A 20,742-nucleotide genomic window follows, 5' to 3' on the forward strand; every position below is an offset into this window, starting at 1 on the left:
TGTATAAATGGAATTTATGGAATTTATGGGCTTGTGTTCATATTCTATTGTAAGAAGTCCCCAAATCCTGAAAATCAGTCACTGTTGGTTGAAGGAGATATTCCTCGAAACTAAACAAATCAATTCAGGGTCACTTCAATTGTTTCGGCTAGTTAGGCAACAAGCAGCACTCTGCTTTAAGTAAAGAGGTTCCTGTGTACAATCAAGAGTTAAAAAAAAAAATCTCCATGGCTGTTTGTTTACATGCTGATCTTGTCCAGGCTTCAGTCATTCCCCTTCAAATCACTGCAACAACAGCCACCATTTCCAGCTGCAGAATAAAAAGACAATTGTTCAGTTTGCTCTTCCTCTCGCACATTAAATCAGGCCGGCATGTTGTCAGTTTGTCTCGAGAGGGAGCCACCTGTTCACTGTGATAGCAGGCTGCTGTTACTCCATACATCATACTGTCACTGCCAGAGGGGAGATACCCGCAAACACACATGCACGACAGTGGCGGCTCCACAAAGCCTCTGAAAACGGGGATAGTCGAGCAGATTTTGTGCAGGGCTGAAATAAGGCAGCTTATTGATGATAATGGCTCTCACAGAGGGTTCCCTGCTGTGCCTGTGGCAGCACATGGTGGTTAATGGGTATAATGACCCCTTTACTTTGCATTATAATGCATTTGTGTGTGTGTGTGTGTGTGTGTGTGTGTGTGAGAGCGCGCACAGTACGCCCAGGCAAGGACAGAGGAGCGACTACAAGGACTTCTACCCCGAATTACAGAACAGATCACTGGTGTTTTCTGTTGCCAATAAAGGCTCTGAAAGAATGGGATTCTGAAAAATACATTTCTAATGTGGCTTTTTGGAGCAGTGACAAGTGAGACAACGCAATTCAATGCTATATGGCGTGTACATGGCTCCTGATGGGTTAAAGAAATTAATGAATGAAGTTATGCGAAGAACAATTTATTCAGCACTGGTATAACATCGATGTCATACTCTGTTCCAGCATAACAACGCATTCAACACGAAACAGCCAATGACCGCTGTAGTCTATAAACTTTCATTTACTTATAGTTGTTGCATTTTCTTCTAATTCAATTTTCAGGTACAAACTGGTTCTACTTCTGCTTGCTGCTTCTTTATTACTGAAAATTAGAATAAAGACAGTTTTAATGGGCTGTATGCACAGCTCCATTACTTCCTGAAGTTCAGACAGCACCTTTATTTCCTGTGTTTCATGACAGGATGAACTGATTAATCCAGGTGTGCCTGGCCATTTACTGAGGTCAGACACACCTGGATTAATCAGTTCATCTTATCAAAATCTCAGAAAAGAGCTTTATATTAATTGATAAAAAATTAAAGCTTTGTAATTACCTAATAAAAAGGCCTGACATGCAAAAAGCCTAAAAGAGAATAAAATCAGTGAAGTTGAAATCTGCACGGGCGCAATGTCTTTCACGGATTTTCCTATCACTTCCCTTTGGTTACTTCCCTTAAGGAACTTCCTGCTCAGACAAATGACAGCAACTGGGAAAGTCCAGTAGTTCTCCCTCTCGGCCGTCAGTTTGGTCATTTCCCCTTTACTTCCCCTCCTCTGAGTTTCTCCCCTGGGGGTCAGTTCAAATAATCTTTGTTTGCAAAAGGAGCAGACCGACACAACCAGTCCCTCGAGATCTCGATCCTCACTCCAGACAGCTCCGAACTCTATTTGAGGTTTTTGTTTGTTCTCACACTGATGTGTTACAGTTCGCTCACATACAGCGGGAACACGTGGAGAGATGATCGTTATCTATTTCTACGGTTTCCTGAAGGTCTGTCTGCTAAATGTGTATTTCTATGAGAAACTTGGGACCTTCCTTAGAATTTGAAGCAAACTTTAAAACTAAAGCAAATTGCTATTTTTATTTTTGTAAAAAAAAAATAAGGAATTTGAAAAAAAATTGCAAGTGAAAACAAAATGGTTCATTAATTGAAAATACTGTAGACTGAAAGTAAAGTCATGTCACCACCACTTGCCGCAATAAGCATAGCACACAGCTTGATTAGTTTCATGTGAGCTCTACTAATGTCCCATATAAATCTGTGGTATTTTAACCAGACAAGATAACATCTAAACTGGATCTTCAGGAAAACATTACACAAGACAGGTTGACCAATCGGACCATTACTTTATGCTGTGTGGCGAGAAAACGTCTCTCCAGAAAAAACTCCAACATATTTCACTACAACAGACGTACTCGATAAAAATATTGTTTAATTTCAAAACCAAGTGCTTATTCCATTGTGTTGCACTGTATGCATGGCTACTAGAATTTGGACATGAGACAGCCTGTCCAGTGTTTGGAAGAATGTCACACTGAACAGTAAACATAGCAGAGACTGGAGCTCTGGGTGGCGATAGGAAAAGCAGATCATCAAAAGAAATGGACTGAAGGCAGAAATGCACAGCAGAGCCTGAAAATGGCACAGAAAGTACATCACTTAATCTTTACATACTTCACTTTTCAAAACCTCACGATTCTAAAATATTTCAATATGTTTTGTGTTTTGCTGAATCTTCACTTGAAACTGGACTTCAGAAGGAGTGAACATGGTATAGCAGATTGTCAGAGGAAGCGATGAATGCTGAAGATAATATTCTGAAGAGCATTTCCTTTTGTATTACAACACTCTATATATTGTGATTTATTCAACAATCAATAATTAAGTGTGCCCCGGATTTTATGCTGTGGTAAGTAGTGCTCTATCAACACAGGGGAAACATAAATTTAGGGAAATAAAACAACACTGTAATACACTCATAAATAATTGAAATGCAGATGGCTGTGTGTGGTATTGAAATCCCTGACAGAAGCACCACTGTACCAACTGTGCCATCAGAGTGAAACAGCGTATTTGCAACTAAAAAGTATATTCAAGAACATTAACCAGGTGAAGTTTGAAAGCACGTGCACACACTGATAGGCGATACGAGTGCACCAGACTGCAGCTTTGCACGTGTCTTGGGATGAATGATGCTCCTATCTTGCATAATGTTTGTGTGGAGTGGCAGAGGACAAAGTTCTCCCTCCCTCCCAGCTCGAGCAGAACAGACGCCTCTTTCCCCTCTCCCCCCAGGTTGAGCCACACCTACAGTAACACATTAGCCAGACTGGCCTCTGTGAGCCAGGAAATATACAGTAGGGTTGGGGGAAAGAAAGAAAGAAAGAAAGAAAAAGAAAAACTTCCTTCTTCCCTTCAAGAATTAACCACACTTCAACCATGTGGGTCAAGTGACACATGATCTTCACACCAATTTGTACTTCGAGACCTTTCCGGTTCCACGGGACAGAAAGTGGTTGCAATTTAATCTCATAAGCTAATCCATCTTAACTTACATTCATATTATGTCTGAAGAAGGAAAAAATACACAAATCGAAATAACTAGGAGGTGAGCAGTCAAACTTAACTATGTGCTGGTACTGATACCAGAGCTGTGACATCGACCTCCAGGCAGAGTTATAAATCAGCCATGTCAGGAGTAGCTCTGCTAAGGACAGCAACGTCAGCTGCTGGGGATCATCTTTAAGATAAAACGGCAATGAGCCAGTATTCTTACAGCAAGTGTGATAGGGTGAGGTAGGGCTGTGCTAAATAATGATCCAATGGTATATTCCCTTCAATCTGCCATGACGGACTCAGAGCAGGTACCAGGCCCTTACAGATGAAGCCATGCAACCTGAAACCCATTGCAGTCAAGTCGAAGCTGAAACTTAGGGGGTTTTCACATGTTCTGCTGATGTACCGGACCTCAGGGTGTGGTAAAGACTTCAAAGAACAATTAGCTTCAATCAAAGTTGCTTTCTATGGATTATGAAATGTGTTTCGTACCATCACATTTCGTACACACTGTGCTACATTTCCACCTCTCTTAGCTGTGTTTGCTCCTGTAGTAATCAAAAGTAAATCATATAGAAAGAACTTTTTGAAACAAACTAAAAATATGCTGAGCCTATGAGTTGAAAGGTAGCCGTTATAGGATTTAGGAGACTTGACTGTTATGATAAACCACAGGTCAGACTGTTAAAACTGCGGGAGGACATAAGCCACCAGGAATCTCTCACCTACATTCGACAACATTTTCCCACCATTCCTCCGCCACCTGTCTGACTTTCTCTGGTTCAAAGAGTTATGATAATAAATAAACACATATCGAAACATGAAGTCGCTCAAAATTTTTTGCTTCATCTCAAGACATTTGATTAATTAATCCAAAACTATTCAATGCAGTTGTATTTAATAGCAAACTAAACGTGTTTTGTATCATGACAATGTGATTAATCTAGTTGTAGTTCTTAGGGTCTGAAAACTGTGTTCTAATTTTGAATAATTCAACAGGAGTTCACTGAAAATACAGCTACAGAATTAAAAACCATAAAAAAAGTTATTTTTAGCCTTCAACTCACAGAACAGTTGATCTCCTGCTTTCTGGTTGGAGACAGAAGATTACTTTTTCGCAATTCAGCTGAAACATGGACTGCTTTAGAGCTGCAGATTGTACAGATTGAACATAATAATTACAAACTATAAAACAGAATCAGAAAGGAGCTTCAAATTTTAATGTTCTTCTAACAAAACAAGAAAGTTCTGCATGGGGTTCAATGACGGAAGCTGAAGCTCCGTTCAAACGATGCTGCCCAGGAACCAGGCCAGGGAAGCGGCTGAAGTCAGAGAACCGAGCTGGAGCCTAAAATAGGACAGAACCATTGAGACTCCCCCGGCCCAATTTATCACAGAGCGCCCAGCTCAGCTTAGAAGAGGACGAAAGAGAGAAATATCACACAGAAATGTCCTTTCATCCACCCCGAGCCTCCAAGTTGCAGCAAAAGCAGGAAAGTCAGACCGACGGAGAAAAAGAGGTGCAGCGAACAAAACTAGAACATGAGAGGTCCAGAACCGGCAACAGCTGTAGAGAAACTTCGAAATTTTAAAGGGTAATAAGTAGGGCTTTGATTAATATTCTATGAGTGTGAAATAAATAAATGGATGAATTAGTCATGGTTCGACGTGGGAACGGAGCAAACAGGGACTTAGTTCAGAAAAGTATTTCTGTTTTTCCGGTCTGTAGCAGAGTGAAGCTGCAACACGATTATGAAGAGTGCATATGCACCGACACACAGCCCCTCAGACCGACCTGCTGGAGCAGCTCTTTTCATTGCATCCTGCTCCTTTTGCCGTTTCTCATGTAGCCACCCTCCGCCTGGCTCTTGCTCTCAATCTGTCCTCATCTCATCCTTTCCCTTCCCTTGTGCTCTCTCTCTTCCTCTCCCTCTCTCTCTCCCTCCTTGTGTTGCAGTGTGATGTCACCATCAGGGAGCTAATGTTGCGTATCCTTAGGGTGCTGCATCCCTCCGTTCTGATTCACACACACAGTACAAATGGAAGCTGCTACACATGTAGGATGCCTCAGTGGAGTCACCACCTCCAACGCACTCTCTTTTATGTGGAAGGTTTAAGCAGCTCACCCGCTCTAGTCATATAGTTGTCAGGTTTATTTACAGCAGCTGCATAAAAACATAGGCTGAACTGTGATGAACATGATAATGATTTTCTGTTTGCTGAGAAGAAAAAACCAAAACAGTTACTGACAGCTAAAGTAATGTTAACGCCGAAGTAAATCTGAAACCAGAGGAGCATACATAATGTTCAAAATTATGACCAAACTACATGTTGACTGATCTGCTTTGCCCCCGTTACTGAAAATACTGAGTCAACATGAGATTGCTACTATGTCAGTTTAAGGATCACCTTCTTGTCTATAATCTCTATATGACTTCTGTGACAAAAATAAACATGCAAACAAACACATGCAACATTTGTGTTTCATTTTAGGCCTTATTCCACACAGTACTTGTGCTTTCAAAAATGAAATGAATTGTTCAGTGGGACTGAAAAACATTACCATCATCTAACTATGCATCTACATCATTTTACACACTCATGGCAATGAGAAAGAAAATTCAAACCTTTTTTAGGAATCAAAACCAGTAACTGTCTGTTGGGGTCGACACCCAGTCAAAAAGTTCTGAAAATCCTTTTAAGGCTTTCTTATTCAGCAAGCTCCAAGATCCAAACAGGAAACTCTCAAAGATATGTTTTACCCACAGGATGTGTATGATAAAACTTACAGCTGACAGACACAGTTTCCCATGTAGAAGATTTTCAGTCATCAAGAGAAGAGCGGCTGAACTGAAACTGTTCGCAGCGTAGACCAAAAAATACTCCAATATAGAATTACACAGAAATAATAAATAAATAAATAAGGGTGGGAAAACAAAAACCTTCAGACATCAGTTATCAGTAGGACATCCACCTCCTTAGAAATCACTCCAGATGGAAAGCTGCCAGCATTAATCTGAGGAAGGATACTGAAGCATTGTGTGAGAACACCTCGATAAGCTCCAACAGATCAACAATGAACACAGCTGGATTTCTCAGAGTATGACTATGACCCGGGTGGATGGAAACACGACCACTCTTCTTATGTCCATGCAACACTTCCAACTAAACAGCTCACAGAAGGTCAGTTGCTGGCAACTCGTTTTGTTCCTGTGAGGAACAAAACGAGGTGCAGCTCCAGGGTGCATTGGCCTCTGGCTAGAAAGGCGTTCATGCTGCTTTTGATCTATTTTGGTCTTTCATACTGACCTACTGAGCTGTTCAATGGTCTGTCTGACCTGAATGCCGCAAGAAGACGAGTATTAAAGTACGCCAGAATGGAGATATGCATTGTTATGTCGACTCCATCAACAAACCACACTGTCTTATTGGCTCAGTGCAACTTGCCTCCTGATGAGAAGCTGCACTCTCATAGGAAGAATATGCAAAATCCACAGAGTCAATGACACTAAAACACTATCCTCTACACTCTATGTACCTGAAAAGACCTTACAATGCTTTCAGAAATTATGAGATTAGCAAAATAAATAAAAATCAAAACAAAATATTTCAATTCATGCAACATAAAAAAAAAAAAAAAACTCTCTATAGAATGCATGACTGTTTATACATCTGTTCCCTCATAAAATACTACTAGAAACATCTGTATTGTTATGTTGTCTTATTATTACAACACTACAGAAGTTACCGCTGGCTTACGGGCCAAACAATAAGCGAGTTAGCTATATATATCCAGACAGTAAGTTTGTGGAATGGACATTTTATGGAGCAAATATTTGTTAAAGAAAATCATCTTAATCAAGAATAGCTAAACCACTATTCCTACTTTGAAACATTATGTGGGTTTCGTCAATCTCCTTGGTATTATTAACAATTCTTTATGTTCTTTCTGCATGTTCTGCTGCGATTAAACAGTCTTTCCCCATAAAGGCATTCTGTAAGAAACATATCCACTACATAAGCACTGTTTGCAGTTATATTTACACAATTCTAATCCTCTTCTAAAGAAAACTCCGTTCGGGTAATTGCATAAGTGGTTTGTAGGCATAATGTGGTAAAACCCGAACTGAATCAAATCAACAAAACACAGCACCCTCAGCTGGCGCTGATGAACTAATGATTTGATTTCTCACAAAATACACTGAACCTAATGTTTGATATAGGAATGACACTACTTCTGTTGCACTTGTTTGTGACTGAAATCAAATTTCTCCAGATTAAGAAATCGGATTACTTTAAGGCGTTGTAAAGGCATTTTGGAAAACTTTGGAGTTTATAAAATGTCCCAGATTAATCCTAAAAATGGTTGATTTAAAAGCTTCTGCCTTTCCCCCCACAATGTTTGAAAGAAAACTGTAGAACTAATTAAAAATAATGAAATGTTAAGGGTATGTAAAAGCTGTTATTGAAAGAAAACTCTTAAAATTTGGTCATATTCTTATAACAAAACTACCAGGATATTGTGTTGGGACTACATGTCCCACTTCAATTAATTTACTGTCAATGTTTAAACATCACTATAGCCTCATTTTTGTTTTGTTTTTACTTGGGTCTTTTTTTCTTGCATAATAGCAGCACTTACGTGTGCAAATAATACCTCTAATTTCTACTAACTACTTTCACAACCTTAATAAAGTCCACTTCCCACTGAGCAGCTCAGAATTACATCACTGTTAGCCCCGTAGGTGAGGACAACCGCAGTAGAGGCCTCTTCAAGTAAAAAGGACTAATAATGAACAGATTTCAGCGATAGTTATACAGGACGTAGCGTGATTCACCTCAGAGTGAATTCTTCTGATTACTACTAAATGGAGCGCTTTTGCACCAACAGCTGAATTGAAAAAGATTTTAAAAAAGAAAAAAAAAAATCAGTGGTGGGATTATTCTACACTACTTCAGTATTCTGCACTACATCACATTGTATTTCACTTCAGCATTGCATCTTAATCAGTGACAATATTCCAGAATCATAAAGTCACAAATATAGCTTATAATCAATTTGAACGCCTCTGAAACACAAACGTGACACCGTTTTCAAGTGAAAATAGAAAACTTTTGTTGCGTTTTGGGAGTCTGTGTACACGACAACGTTGCTCGGGGTCATTGCAAACACCCCCATTGGAGACAATCTGAGGGGTTCCAAAGAAAAGCAGCAGTTCCCAATTTGATGAGCAGCAGTGATCAGACAAGAAGCACACCTATTCATTTTGCTTTGAAGGCTCCTGCATTGGTATGCCATTGAAGGTTGTTATGGTGAATCGACCATCAAAGAGAAGAAGCTGAGAATCAGTGGCCAAGAGCAGTGATTCTCAACCTTTTTGAGATGTGACCATTGAGATAACCTTTTGTGTTTGTGACCCCCCCATTCCTGCTATGTGCAAACCACATTCCTACAACACTGCGATCCCTGACATTCCCAATCCCAATAGCGTTGCCAGATCAGCGGCAGACACATCCAAACTTGTGATGTCCAAGGACGCATAACTTTCTGACAGCCCTCCTGTTCTTGTAGTGTTAATTAACAGTTTCCATTATGTGTGGCTCACAGGAATACCTCTACATCCAATTTTTTCCCATCCATCCATCAATGTATCCACTCCTCCTGCCACAAAATCACATCATACTTTAATAAACACATTTCCTCTCAGTCCGGCGAAAGAAAAGACAAAAACAGCAGGATGTGTGACGTACTGTGTCCTTTAAAAATATCTACAATACAACATCCTGATACACACACAAACACGCACACGCGCACACACACACACACACACACACACACACACACACACACACACACACACACACACACACACACACACACAGGTGGCAGTCCAGCTCGAGCTGGGCAGTGTCCCCCCCTCAGATCAGTCAAACACCGTCCGTGTACTTTTCTGTTTTCCAGGCTGAGGGAACAAGTCTGTGTGAGATGGGAGGTTTCTGCTCTACAGGAGCCGAGCAGCACAACAAGGGTGTGGTGACTCGGAGAAAGGAATTTCCTCGGGACAGACTAATGTTTTATGTTATTTAGTTCTACAGAGGAAGGCTAACTTCTTCCTGTCGCCAAATATCATTCCTTATAACACACTCGGTCAATAACGTAGAGAGGTTTGTTGTATATTATACACATATTTTTCGCTTTCCAAGATTTCCTTCCAAGAGGAAAAAAACATACGATAGGTACCAAAGTGGATCTAAAAACGTACATAGAAAATGGGAGAGAAGATAAAGTTGAAACGAAGAATATTTAACCACAGATTAAGTCTATAATAAAATCAAGCCGTATTTTACAATGTTTGGTTAGTGTGGCAGGAATGCTGTCAAAGCCACATCTTTTAATAGATAAAGTCAACATGAAGAAGAAGGTGAGTTAACAAGTCCTACACCATCTCTTCTCGAATATCTCTATGAACTAAGACCGAAAAGACAGGTTAAGAAACTTCGACTAAAGTAACAGGTTTCATCTCTCCGAACCGCCGCCGCCGCCGCCGCCGCTGCTGCTAGCTCGGCATTAACGTCCGAGTTCGCACGGAGCCTCCGGTTCAAACACTCCTCCTTCAAACTCCGGCACCGCGAACACACCCGCGACTCCGTCCGATTAAAGAAATCTGGAAAGACAATTTAAAGCCGTACCTCTCTAGAAAGAGTGTGCTTTTAGTTGCCGAAGTCCTCCGTGTTTGCCTCCGGTCGTCGCCCTTTCCGTAAAGCCGCTGAAGTGAAGCGAAGCGGAGGAGCCGACGCTCAGGACCCTCCCCCTGTGCTGCGTTCAGGGACATCCGGGAAACTCCCACTGTCTGCTTTACAAGAAGAAGGATTAATTGATAAACTTTATGGTCATCACTGTATCGCGATGTTCAACTGATTGTGCTCCACTGTAAAACATAAGGCCCGCTGGCCAAAATTAGCCCACAACAGTCTCTGATCTGGCCAGCCAAACCGCCAAGCAGAATACACTCAGTACCACAACAACAACAACAACAACAACGACAGTTTTATTAAAAAGGTTGTTTCGGCAATATTTTATTCAGCAGTTCACCCCACTCACAATGAAACTGGAATGTATGTGGACCCTGAACTAAAATATCTTTGATACCCCAGATCTAGAAGAATACACATGGAATAAAATGGACTATATTTTATGTTTGAGCATGTTGTGTCAGTAAAATGTGATCACCTGAAGTTCAAAATATTTTATTTTTGTCATTTTTACTACATGCTGACTAATTGTTTCCCATCTAAATTAAGGAAATGTTAACTTACGTTAAAAAAAAAAGATTAAGTAATATGTTTGTTTTTTTTTAACTCTGTAGTGTTTAACTTGTCTAGAATAGTCACCAGTCAGAAATTCAAACAACTATCTTTTTCCAGTTTACTGTTCTCAAACGATCATATTGAATTGCACCATGTTATATGGCCGATCTATTAAATGTTCCCCTTCCTCCTTTGACTGACTGGTCTTTCAAAACTACCAAAGGTCAGAAAATTGACAGGTGGGTGTTGTCATTTTAAGCACCGATCCTTTGAAACAGGCTCCCTATAGACATCAGACAGAAATGTTCTGAGGAGGGTTTCAAAGCCATGCTCAAGCCCCAACATCCCATTGTTTTGTTTTATTCTCAAACTGTAAAATGCAGTGTTACTTTTAACTGTGTACCTTCTTCTTCGTTTACTTCTCCTCCTTCAAGAGGAACTGGCTTTAACTGAACTGTAACTGTGCTGTACACAGAATTATAGATTATGTTGAACCTTTTCCTGGAATTGTCTTTGTTCCTAATTTTAAAGGATGCACTCAGATAACCCACTGAATACATTGTAAGGCTTCTGCTAAAGGGTTCAAAACAAGGAAAATGCAGTAACTGTGCAGACACTTCTAGGAGGTCTTATTTAGGTCTGCCAGAAAATGTTAAACCTGTATGGAGAGAACTTCAAAAACCACATCACTGTAAACTCTTTTGTCACTATAAAAGACCTTGCTGTGGAGGACGGCTGCCTGTTCTGCTCCAAAAGAGAAACTATTTTTGATTGTTTCCTGGACCGCAGCAGACTGACAGCTCTGTCCTGCTGCTTCAGACAACGTTCCAGACATTTGGGAACAGCTTCTCCAAGCAAATACATCTCATGAGTTATAGCTACAAACAGAAAACAAACATATTATCATCATTATTATTACTAGAAAGTTATTCCTGAAGAGAAAAGTCGAAGCTTCTCTTGAACGCATCACGTGTGTTGGCGTTTGAGTTGCAGATGCTCGCTTCCTATTGGCTGAAATAATTTAACTGCGAGAGGCCCCGCCCCTTTACGGTTAAAAGATAATGACATCATTTATTTCATTCTGTTTTTCTGGGTTTTATTTTTGCCTTTTCATTACTCGTCTGAATCTTTCTCCTAAGCTTCCTTTTCATTATTACTATGCAGCTGAAAGTTTTTATCTGTTGCTTTGAAAGTACTTGGACTTTGACCCAAGTGCTTTTCTCCCACAGTGCAACAGGAAATCACACAACAGGGATTTGAGCTTTACAACATGCCATTCTCTCACTGAGGTCGTAAGTTCAATCACTCCAGAGAACACTACACAAAAACAACAGGAGCAACATCTCCGGGGAAAGAAAAACATTTCGTGACCCAGAGTGAGACTGTAGCTCATTATAAGCACTCGCTTTCATATGAGGACACAGACTTCTTCAGGACAAATCAGGAAGTTTTACTCTAAGAAAAACATCTAGGGGCAGATTTCTGCATCAACAAAGACTTTTTTTGTTTATAGGCAGCAGCCACAAGCTTCACCGACATCCTGAATATAGCATGAGTGACTTCTCAGTGTCCTGGCTCCTTGACAATAAGTCAGTCCTCCTTTCTATGGTAATACCAGAAATTACATTTTTACATAAAATTTTTGCAATTTTGCAATTCTGAGAGACACAGAGGTACTGATGGTAAACCTGTGGTGTATCTGGAAGGGACCATATATATGTAGATATATATATATATTCCTAACTTGCATATTGCAATATTGTTTGGGCTGCCTCACATCCTTCTCCTTCTCCATGCTTCCTATAAAAAAAAATCAAGAAAGCTCTTTTATTCTCAACTGTGCTTAAGTTTAGAAACTTTTACCAGTTTCATTTTCCTGAAACACAAATATTTGTGGATGAATTCATTAATATGGGAATATAATTATGGGAATGTTCAATGATAGGGATTATCTCTGAGGAATTCACACAATGTCAGCTGAGAAAAAATAACTTCACAATATTCAGAAGCACTTCTGAGATGCAAAAGATTTTAATCACACAGGTGACTGAAAATGATCAGGTATGGGTAAACTGGCCATTTACGGTTAAATGAGAATTTAATGAGAAATCCTTAAAAGATCATGAATTTCCAAGTAATACATAACATTTAAATAACTGTAGTTATAAATCTGTTCTTCCAAAAGTTGTAGCAAATACCCTGAAATTCTCTGTTTTAATAGAAGTGCCATTTGAAATCCACTTTTGTGTTTTCCTCCAAGGTACTGCTGGCAAAGCTCTGTCACTTCTCAGAGCACAAGATCTCTGCAGCTTTTAGAGCATACACGCTTTTACAAATTCACCCTCACTGTTCATAAGTGATGCAGTTTTCATTTTGTAAGCAAAGAGGCAGCTGGTTTTCACTTCAGCATCAAACTACAAAATGATGTTCATTTCAAGGTTTCAGTTTTTTCAGACAGTGGACAGATATTGAAATTGTTTTTTTTTTTTTTTTAATGTTTTTTTATTTGATTTGATTCAAGGTCATTCAGCAGGCCAGTGTGGGACCTCTAATGGGCCAGTTTGGAGTTTGGGTCCTTACTGTTTACATTTTTTTATGTTCTGAGTCCTGCAGGCTCCTGCTGGTTTTCTACAATCCAGCAACTTATTTCCATCCGGGTCACCATTATCGGTAATGATACTATCTACAAAACCGTATTCATCCACCTCCAAACAGTGGCCAGCTGTGAATTTCAGTATTATGCCTTTTAGTATGAGAAACCTTCAGTCAGCACTTCACTTACACACTTGTTCCACACACTAGTTTTCTGCACTAAAAATACCTTACTGAAGTGCTCCGGACCCAAACAGCTGCTTTTATTGGTTTCTGGTCCTCAGGCAAGGCATCCAAGAAGGTGCAGAGGCATCAGTTTGTGCAGTTTCAGCCTTGAGTGTACAAAGGTCTCATGAAAACCCCAGCGAGGGTTAGCTGAGTCCGCTTTAGGAACTGTTTCAGAGCAGGAACAATTACTATAAAGCTGTGTCAGCTTTGCTGCGGCGAAAAGCCCACTTGGATAATAAATGCTAACGTGCACTGCGGTCAAGCGATTGGCTGACAAACCCACAAGAAGTAATCTGTGGGTCTGTCAAATCATCACGATATTAGTTACACATGCAATAAACATATTGCAAATAATGTTCTTTCTTTTCTTTTGAGGGTATTTCTCTGTTCTGTTTCAGTTCCCACCGGTTTGTTGACTTTGTCACTTTTTCTTTGATTTTTGTGCTTCTGGTCTGTTGCCACCAGGTTTGATGTGAAGTTAACGAACCTTTTGATGTCAACACAGTGCAGTAGACTTCAGCTAATTTGTCAAAAAAGACATGATAGTGCACCGAAACCTTAAATTATACAGTTCAAGCCAGTCTTACATATGCTGCTAATACTGATGTGACAATAATGAGACTTACTTTGCCAATCATATCAATAATATTATTGGAATTAACAGCCTACAGTTATTATACTACACTGCATCATCCTCTACTGGAAAAATCCTCATCTGCATTTCATTTTAAAGATGTTATTTCTTATATTTTTATCTCCACTGTTATTTTGTTGCAAGTATTACAATTCTGAGACAGTAACATTGTAAGGTAGGGATAGCAGTAATTAGTAATCTATAGTGTATCACACTTTGCACGTACCTTGCACAACACTGCTTTATAATATGGATTTAAAGTGGAGAGTTTATATGCTGATGAGCATGAAGTTTGATTCACCTGAAATTAAAAGTAAAGCACTGTGAATTGTTCTTAGTTTGAACATTGCTGTATAAAATAAACCTTGACCTGAAATTAAAGTAAAAAGTAGTAAAGCACCTATAGCTGCATAGATTCAAACCAAAAATGTCTAATTAGACCAACCTTTACGTTTTCTCTGCAAAGTCAATAGAAACACTGTAGTTACATAGATTCTACATTTAAAATAAAGTATAGTTTAATATTTGCACAAAGATAAACAATATCAATAAAAAGTCATCCTCTGTTGTCTCTTGTGTTGTTGTTATTAAAAACAAAATACTTTCACTTTGAGAAGACTGAATCAGAAGTTGCACAACTGATGACCTGAACCTTTGATTGATTGATCAGACCTGAGGGAATCCAGGACTGCGGTCATAAAGTAGCTTTGCCCTCAGGACACAGACGAAAAATGTCAATAAAACCTGCTTGAAACCCAAACTTGGCATTTCTCATCTTTTTCCCACGGTGGCGAGTATGGATCAGCGAACACAGGAAAACAAGTGTTGAAGCTGGAGGCTACAGTGAGGTACTGAGTCACCCTCCACATCCCCGAGGAGGCTGACTCAAGGGAAGAAGAGGAGGACAAGATGTCCTCATCTCACCCTGATGGCTGGAGAGCTGCTGAAATGTGAGCACACAGTGACACTCGGTGGCGTTTCACACTTAGTGCAACTGTGAAAGTTGCAGATGAGGAGGAGGAAGATGAACCTGACACTGAACAGCCATCTGACATGACCCAGATCCCAGAAAGGGCAGAATCTGATTTCTGTTGTATGTATTGTAGAGAAGAATCCAACTCAGGTAGATCCACCAGTTAATCTGTTTATTTGAGAGTGACTGAAAGGATTAAAAAGGCCCAGCGGATATCCGGTATTATAGTTCAATATTTGAAATAGCAGAACCGATTTTATCCATTTTGCGTTCTCTTCACACAGTGCAGTGGTTTCAATGAGTATGAGACCCTTAAGCTCCAAAGACCAACCTACAGACTGGACAGGAAGAGCAGGACAGCAGACCAGGACTCCACCAAGCTCACAAAATACTTTTCAATGAGACCAAATGACTTTACATTAAACAATTATAAAAGATGCACAAGGAAATGTGGAAAAGGTGAAAAAAAACTGTGTCCCATAATAGGAGAAGAGATATTTTGTCACAATATTGGATTTTGGGTAAAAATAAAGAGACGACACGAGGATCTCAAGTCAACGAGTTTCTTTTTTCTGTTTAAACTAAAGCATTAAGGCATCACTATCATCATGATCTAATCAGTAATCAGAGCATTTTTTTAAAATTCATATTTGAAAAAAAATAAATATAACAAACAGGAATATGTAATATATATGCTAATATATAATAAAATATTAAATATCACAGTAAAATGAGCTAGAAAGTGACACAAAATGACAGAAGAAGACCAGTGTTGAACAATAATGTGTTTTATATGACGAGTTTATTGAGATATTACTTCATGAATGTATTGAGTCATGGATGTGATGCCTGGAAGTCCAACAATTAATTATTTTCTATTGAATAAAGTCATTTCTTTCACACATGCAGCCGTTTTTAAAATTTTTATTTGTCTTACCCGATTTCATATGCACCAGTTATAAATGTTTTCAAAAATGACATCCGTGACATCTACGATTTTATGTCAGTTAAATTCATGTATATTATATATTTTATGCTGAAAAAGTCCATCTCTAAAAGTCAATGTCAAGGTTTCACCACGAGAGGCCGCTCAAATCACACAGATGGAGTTTCCAAACTATAATACCATGAATACCAGTCAAACAATCCCACTCTGAACTTTTCTTCCGTTGAAATGAGACAGACAGACAGACAGACAGACAGACAGACAGACAGACAGACAGACAGACAGACAGACAGACAGACAGACAGACAGACAGACAGACAGACAGACAGACAGACAGACAGATAGATAGATAGATAGATAGATAGATAGATAGATAGATAGATAGATAGATATGGATATATGACATCCCGCAAACTAAAGCTTGCCCACTGATCATGCTCATTCCCCCCTCGAGAGGATAAGTTTGTGATTTTTCAAACTAGGCCAAATTCAAATAAAAAGTCTCATATTTCTCCACAAGATGACATTTAGAGCCGCCGACCTCGTCTGCCTCCTCCCACTCCTGCCTGGAACTGATCTTTCTTCAAAATAGTGCTATTAGTAGCAATGAATGTGGGCCCACTGGTTCCCTCCTCTCCAAAGTGTCTTTCATCCCGGCTCCCTCTGGTGTCTTTTCCTCAGCAAGCCGGAGTCAGTCGAGTAAAAGATGCTTGTGGGAGCAGAGGAAGAGTGAGAGAGAATCCCCCTCGGTGCCTCTCCTATAAAACAGTGCTACATCACAGCCAGTGATCAGCATGGATTATCATGAATCATTGGCGGGTGTTGTGATCAGGGGGTGAGCAGGTTGGAGGAGAGGTGCCAGAGCCACGGGGTGAGCAGGTGGGGGAGGAAGTGTGAGGCAGGGTCCAGGCGGATGAATGGGAGCAGTGTGGTCCCACTGGCAGCGTGCACAAAACACGCTGAATTGCTTTCGAGGGCCGTGCCTTGCACAGCGATGCCTCTCTATAGACGCACATCTGTATGGATGGGAGGCTTTTCACCACGATCAGGCAATTTAAACCTGCATGGAAGTGAATCCAGGCCCGGCAGACGCTTGTTTAGCGGGCCGTGTTCACGAGGAGTTTTAAAAAACAATTACCTCCCTCTTGTACGGCTTTACAGGGATGAGAGAGCCCACAAACATGAAAAAAAAAAGACGAATTCTGAAGAGAGTAAAAGTTTTATCCGGCTTCACTTTGGCCAGATATCCAGCTGTGCTGCTAAAATATGTAAAGCTAAAGACGTGCGTCCGTGCAGCCTGTGTTGTGTGAGACTCTAATCCAGCTTATGTACACCGAGGCACAGTGTAGGAAGCAGGGATGGGTTAAGGGCACAAAATCTGCAAATACGTTTCAATGCAAGCAGGAAGGAACAGGCTGGAACCTATATGGTCTCTTCTTCTCTTTCCCTCGCCCGACTCTCTACCAGCTCAACTATAGTCCTGTAAAAAACTAGACAAACGCATTTAGGAAAAACTTTTTTCTCTTCAGCCTCCAAATGAAGCCCGTTCTGTCTGATTCCATCTTGATAAGAACTAAAGCTGTTTATGAGATTTAGAGAAGGAGAGCGAGGGAGAGAGAGCGGTTGTAAGGCGGTGGGAGTGAAAGACAGAAAAGCTGAGAATGAGAGAGGATTAAAAGAAGATTGAGAGAAGAAGCGAGAGATATTCCTCTTCTGAACCGGCAGCGTGGAACAACATAATCCCAGATTTTTATGGACGTTGTTTTTCCCTGAAAGGCTTTTGGATTATGAGTGGCTGTTGCATTGTGACGCCTGTATCTCATTGTGCCGGGCAGATTATCAACATGACCCCACAGTCTGGCTGCTCAGATGAGTGGTCAAGATGCAAGGAGCGTCAACTGGAAGTAAGAGTCATGAGAGAAAGAGAAAAAGAAAGTGTTTTCCTTGGAATTTGGCCTAAAAATCAATGTTTAAAATCCCAAACGTTTGTCTCCAGCTCTTGGATGTCACACTGTTACATGGAAATATTAATCTATTTGAATAGTCCTGGAGAGAAAGCCTCATAAACCTGCGCCATAATCTTCACCCTCGCCACTGAATATTTTAAAACGCCATGGAAACAAGTCTGGTCCGTTACACCCGCTCTTGTTGCAGGGCGAGAGCGTTCCAGCTGGTGTGCGTATCATCCTCCATGTATGAGATAACTGACTCCTGTCCGCACATCGACATCTGATCAGCTCAAGGATCATCACTGCAGGTCCTCTCATGCGGGAAACAATAGGTGTCACTGCACATATAAACAAAAAACGCACACGTTTTGTTATTTTTTTTTTACGTTTATGATTTAAATAGGGTCAGAGGGCCATAATCTATGAGTTTAAAGTGACTTTGTGCTGAATTACAGCCTAAAAATACAATGTTTTGTCAAAAACTTGTATAACTGTTGCATTTTGCATGTACACTTTTACAAACTCACCCAGATAAACTGTGTTAAAAAGGTGTTTTATTTTCTGGTCATTTCCCAGGCCGGACTGGATCCCCTGTTTTGGCCCAGTGTCTTATGTCTGACGCCCCTGCTTTCAAGGCTTTTTACACTGACTTACATTAATTTCCTGCGTACTGACTTACTCTTACCTCCTCTTTGGTTGACCTTTACACCCACGTCCTGATCCTGAACAACAATTAGCTTCTCTGCGCATTTCACAAGAGACACACCGCTGCTCTCTGAAGATGTGCTTAAGAGGACAAAAGGTGGAAAATTATTATCTGGGGCCGACACTAAAGTTTGGAGGCTTTAATCACCAGTTTCAGAATGTCATTTGGCTGCTGGAGCTATTATGCCATTCTTTACAGGGTCATCCATCAAGCTGCGTGTAATCTGCAAATCAAGCAATTTCAGAAAGATTTTAGAATTGTGTAACAGCTAAACAGTCATATTGTTCACACTCAAGAACTAATAGCAACTAAAAAAGAAGATTCCATCAGGTGTCTGTAAACATGTCTCCAGGTGAATCATCAAAATCAATCTTAGCTCACAAATGTATTATTTAAAGTTTTCAAGAGCCATTTTCACAACTTCATATTGAACTTCAGTCGAAATCCTCGTCTTTCACACTTTGAACAAATTAAATCCCTTATGAAATTTATAGAAATGATGTGATCCCGGCTTTCACATCCTGTCAGGAGCTTTCCGAGCTGCTTCTAGGTTTAGGCCTTGTTGTCAACACCAGTCGAAGCGTCTGCTGCATAAAGACATAAATAGTAGTGTTGCTTTATTTTTTTTTCTTTTGCCGAGGACAGTCTGTTCTTGCGGAGGTGTCCCTGTTGCACCAGTTATCAGTGAACAGCCTGACAAGGTAGCATAAGGAAGTGTCATTTTTGCGAACAGAGGAGAAACAACATCAAGCGGTGGCACAGTTCTCTCTCCGTCCTCAGAGATACAATGTGTGGCCCATTTGCCGTGTTTATCAGCTGGATGCGAGGACGCTGCTGTCCAAACTATCCTTGAGCGTACGCGTGGACAGTTTCTCAGTTTATGTCTAAAATAAAGAATATATAGTGCAGATTTTCAGTCCTTGACTTCTGCATAACCTGTGAAATAAAAAAAGAAGATCTCTATGAGATGGTAAAGAGGACTTACTGTATTAAAACAGCCAATAAACACTTGATAGGTAGTGTTACAGCGAGTTCCAAACGATTCTTCATCTAACAGCCACTCTCACAAACCAGCGCTCGGCTGTCGCCTCTGTCCAGAGCCAGAAGGCCTGCATCCAGCAGGTCACACCCAATAACCTCCCCTCACCCCCACCCCCCCCCCTGCCCGGCGGAGCATCTCGCAGCGGGGATGTGAGGAGCTTTGACTTTTTCCAGCTTCCCCTGAGGAGAGACTTCAAGCGACGCAGCCAGAGCTGACACAGTTCAGGAAAAACTGGAGCTCGCTCCGCCGGCTGACGGGGAACAAGTGGCACAGAGCACAGAGGCTCTCTGGCTTCCTGACCAAAATGTGTTTGGAGGACAGTTCAAGACGCCATCTTTTATGGAGATGAGAGGTGTTTGGTCATCTTGTTACATGCAGAAGAACAACTGCACAATTTAGGAGTTACTTTAACAAAAGGAAGGCATTTATTGACCCAGTGAGGAGTGTGCTTTGTGTATGAACTCAACCTCAGTGATCCTATTAATCAATATTCTCAGTGAGTTTAGTCTCCACTTTGACAGAGTTGTTAGACGCCATTCAATTAAGGTTTTTCAATTTAGTGATCACAGCCCCCTGGTTAGTCTCAGTGATCTCAGTGATTTTGGCAGAGGTGGCCGAGAGCGAGAGAAGCGCCTCCACTGTGGATCCCTGAGCATGACCCTTGACCCCCGTCAGCTCTCTGGAGCACCCCAATGTGGCTGGACTGCATCTTAGAAATAGGATGGGCAAATGTGGAGAGTTTCAACCATTTCAATGTCTTGTGCTTTGGCCAAAAACAATAAATAAATAAATGATTGAAGGGTCTGACCTCGGCTATTGTCCCAAACCATTGTTAAGAGTGAAATCAGACCCAAAGGCAGGGGTGTTAAACATAAGGCACGTGGGCCAAAACTGGCCCGCAAGAGGTTCCAATCCAATCCGCCAAACCACCAAGCAAATTGAAAAAATTTAAAAGGAAACTGACGTTTTAAACAAATTTTATGAAAGTAACGG

The 20,742-nt window shown here is 40.6% G+C and overlaps 1 protein-coding gene across 2 annotated transcripts in view; it reads right to left on the reverse strand.

Moving 5' to 3' along the window:
• The window catches only part of LOC115408633 (rho-related GTP-binding protein RhoA-D), a 644,285-nt gene extending 634,122 nt beyond the window's left edge, over positions 1 to 10,163 (reverse strand). For both annotated transcript variants that reach the window (XM_030119483.1, XM_030119482.1), the window contains exon 1: positions 10,062 to 10,163. The gene's annotated coding sequence lies outside the window, so the exon portion shown is untranslated. The remainder of the gene's footprint in view (positions 1 to 10,061) is intronic.
• Between the last annotated feature and the right edge of the window lie 10,579 nt (positions 10,164 to 20,742).

This window comes from Salarias fasciatus, chromosome 20 (assembly GCF_902148845.1).
Source record: "Salarias fasciatus chromosome 20, fSalaFa1.1, whole genome shotgun sequence".
Taxonomy (NCBI): domain Eukaryota; kingdom Metazoa; phylum Chordata; class Actinopteri; order Blenniiformes; family Blenniidae; genus Salarias; species Salarias fasciatus.